Source organism: Colobus angolensis, unplaced genomic scaffold (assembly GCF_000951035.1).
Source record: "Colobus angolensis palliatus isolate OR3802 unplaced genomic scaffold, Cang.pa_1.0 Scaffold329, whole genome shotgun sequence".
Lineage (NCBI taxonomy): Eukaryota > Metazoa > Chordata > Mammalia > Primates > Cercopithecidae > Colobus > Colobus angolensis.
In genome coordinates, this window is record NW_012116588.1 from 403888 (window position 1) to 408011 (window position 4124).

Sequence of the window (4124 nt, forward strand, 5' to 3'; positions counted from 1 at the left end):
CGGCCACTGCACTCCAGCCCAGGCGACAGAGCGAGACTCCGTCTCAAAAAAAAAAAAAAAAGAAAAACAAAAGTCATGCATGACATAGATATTCATTCTTTTACTCAACAAACATTTAGAAACTTTTTTCTTCCTTATTTGTACACCTTTTTTCCTTAAGACTTTTACAGCAAAAATTGAATGTCATTCATATAAAAAGAGATTTATATGGAGGTTATCATTGAACACTGGACCACAAGACCCCATTAGCATGTATCTATGATAAGTATAACAGCATCTTAGAGGGATTTTATCTGGTCTACAAGATCCTCTTTATCTTGAAAATGTTGAATTTTTTAGATTGCTTGGGTATCAGCTTAGAATTTCATTCAGTTTTCACCTACCTTGAAGTTTCCTTTGAAATATAAACCTTCTGGGCTTCAGGCAGCGTGGAAGCAGAGCAGTAAGCTCATAAGTCAGAGCTGTAGCAACCCTGGAGATTGCTAGCAGTTATGGTTTTAATGTTCACAAGAACAGCAAGAAAGCCTTGGGCTACCCTGAAATGGGAAACTGTAATCGATCCTGCGTAAAGCAGAGACCCTGGAAGGGCAGCTCCCTCAAAGAAAGGAGAACTAGGAAAATGTTTTCGCTGTCCCCCAAAAATGATAGGAAAGTTCTGAGCAGGGTTCTGGGTATAGCCCCTTATGAGAAATTCAAGGCCCAATCAATACCATAGATGAGTTATATAGTCCAAATTTACACTACTTATGTAGATGTAGTAACCGCAAAATCAATACATTAATGTAAAATTGGCCCAGGACTGGTGAAACCTAGAGTCCTGTCAGAAGCAAATACAAAGTAGCCCTTTAACAACAGTTGTAAAATTTAGGGGCTTCAATACCCCCAACTGAAAAGAAAATCTCTACTGAAAGTGAGCTCACAATTTAACAGGAGAAAGAGAGAAAGATGCACTGTGAAGGATAGTCAAAAGACATTGCAAAGAGGCTGGTACTGTCCCCACCCCCACTAAGAACTTAAGATAGTACAGTCTGAATGAGACTATGAAATATATTTAAAATGATGAAAGAAAAATGTCAGCTTTCCACTTTCCAGTCAAGACAGGTGGGATCCCATTGTTTAATCTTCTAGAAATACCAGTGTAAGATACTAGTACTGATAGTGAGACATCAAGAGTAAAGTATCTTGGAGTTAAAACTAAACATTCTTCAGTCATTTAAATACCAGCGCAACAGGCCTGTTTGCCAGTTCACTAACTACCTTGTTGCCACAGTAGTTGACTGCCTTTTTTTCAGCAAAGGGAGTAACGATTGAGAGGGTAGACGAGTGAGTCACAATATAACTTGGCTCAGACAAGAAGAATAAAGCAAGGATTACTATGCAGATGGAATTGGCTGTTACTATGATGACAGTAATGTGTTAAGGGGCTTTTCCAGCACAGGATCCTGAAGAAACTTAACCCAAATCTACATCTGTTCCCTTTTCATTGAAATCTAACCTCCCATTGGCCACAGAGCCTCAAGCCTAATATTTGAGGACAGTCAGCATGCACGCAAGAATGCTTTACCTCATAAGCAGGAAAGAGAATTTGGGTCACAGAAACCAGGGCAAATTTTCTGCTCTTAAAATGAAAAGAAAAAAAGAAAAGAAACAATAAACAAATTAATGAATGTCAGTTTACTTTCCTACTGGCATTTCCATTTGACTAACTCCTGAATAGGAATCCTCACAAGAGAAGCTTAATCTTAGTCCAACCCTGTCCTCAAAAGTATTGATATGATATTAGAACTAGTAAGTTTTAATTTTCATAAACCTGATATTATAAGAAGCAACCTTTAAATTTTTCCATCTATAGTTAACTACTGATTTTTCAAGTTTCCCCCTTGGATTCTGTTCTTTTGGGGATGTCATAATTGTGGCTGTTTTCTCATTAATTGGCATTTCCCAATGGAGATGATAAACAAAACTTGAAAAGAGAAAAACTTTTTCCCCCTGTGAGCAGCTCTACTTAGTGTATGCTGGTGAGTTGAAACTAATGGCTAGCTTAGGGATGTGTAGGGTACTTTAGATTTCAGCTTCCATTATGCCTTTTTCCCCATATGAACAAGAAGAAAATCAAAACATCATTCCAACAAGGTTAAACTATATAGATCCTGATAAAGCCAGATAAAGATTGATCTAGCTTTTATATATATTTGTATAATGTTTACATTCATGTGGGAAAATTAGTATTTTTCTAGTACTACAGACCATAAAATCGGGGGGAAAAATGTTGGGGATTGAGGAAATGACATTTTGAATTCCACGTGGGTTTTAGCTGTTTTGGCTAATTTAATATCAATGTGTAGAACAATTAAATCAAGCCCAGCTGCCAGAACTGTAGTATAAAACTTATTATAAAATCTTTTCATCAAAACACTCATTACTACTTATTGGCTTATAGACTATTTGAAACACTATTTAAAAGTTGAAAAGATACCATTCATTCTTTTTTTTTCCTTTGAGACTGGAGTTTCACTCTTGTCACCCAGGCTCGAATACAATGGTGCAATTTTGGCTCACTGCACCTCCGCCTCCCAGATTCAAGCGATTCTCCTGCCTCAGCCTCTGAGTAGCTGGGATTACAGGCGCACGCCACCACACCCAACTAATTTTTGTATTTTTAGTAGAGACAGGTTTCGCCATGTTAGCCAGACTAGTTTTGAACTCCTGATCACAGGTGATCCACCTGCCTCTGCCTCCCAAAGTGCTGGGATTACAGGTGTGAGCCACCATGCCCTGCCCATTCATTCTTAATGTAAAATACATTATGCCTTAAATATGGGAATTAAATACCTAGTAGAGATTTGAACCTGGAAGAATTTTTCTGCTATACTGACATTGACTGAAAAAGCTTTCGTGAATCAACTTATAGACTATACAAAGTAAAATTAAGCTTGCTCCTACTGGGAGCCTTTCTTGAGTTTATTTATATCACATAATTATATTCCTTGAAAAGAGAATTGATTCTCTCTGCTTAAATAAAGCAGAAACCTTAGTAAGTGTCTAAATGTATTTCCTTTAAATGAGTTTTCTCTGACTCTGATGTCCCTGTTTCTCATTTCATGTGTTAGTTGTACTCAGAAACATTTTCCCAATGAACTTCTTCAAACTTGACACCTGGCAAGTGACTGCTTTTTCAAGTCAGTGTCTGTAAGGAGACAGTGGAATTATGATTTAACATGTGTTCATCTCCAGGGTCATGCTTATAGTCTTTATGTAGATGCTGTAGAGTTCCCACAGCTGCTTGGCCTCTGTTTTCACAGGGCCATAAACTCTTATGAGAACATTGATAGCATCATTCTTTCAAGTTTTCAGGATGACAAAGGCACAGTTTAAAGAGCCAACTAATTCTACAATTATTTAAGAAAAACCCAGTCCCCAGACTTTTCTCCCTAACAAGACCTCCAATATCTCCTTCCACAAAGCCAATTTCATTCATCTCTTTTGATTCTTTCAATAATTACCTAAGTAACATGCTCATATTGGGACTTCTGGATTTTTCTTTATTTTTATTTTTTTGAGATAGGGTCTCACTCTGTCACCCAGGCTGATGGTGCAGTCATGGCTCACTGTAGCCTTCACCTCCTGGGCTCAAGCAGTCCTCCCACCTCAGCCTCCCAAATAGCTGGGACCACAGGAGCACACCACCACAACCAGCTAAATTTTTGTATTTTTAGTAGAGACAGGGTTTCACCATATTGGCCAGGCTGGTCTCGAACTCCCGACCTCAGGTGATCCACCTGCCTCGGCCTCCCAAAGTGCTGAGATTACAGGTATGAGCCACTGCACCAGCTTGTATAAACTCTTTAGTTAATTTTATAAACGTTGTAGTCCCATCTTCCATCCTGAGGCTATTTAGAATATAAATTCAATATAAATTTGTATCATTTTGTTTGTTATCTTCTAGGCCCACTTTTTTCTTTCTGCTCCATCTTTATAAAATTTTGTTTTCTTCTTTTTTTTCCCTACTCGAAACAGGGTCTTGCTCTTTTGCCCAGGCTGGAGTGCATAGTGCAGTTGAGGCTCACTGCAACTTCAGCCTTCTGGGTTCTCAACCTCCTGGACTCAAGTGATGTTACCACCTC

General features: G+C 38.4%; 1 protein-coding gene across 7 annotated transcripts in view; it reads left to right on the forward strand.

Moving 5' to 3' along the window:
* The window catches only part of AP2B1 (adaptor-related protein complex 2, beta 1 subunit), a 154092-nt gene that overhangs the window by 108401 nt on the left and 41567 nt on the right, over positions 1-4124 (forward strand). The gene's annotated exons all lie outside the window — the stretch shown is intronic.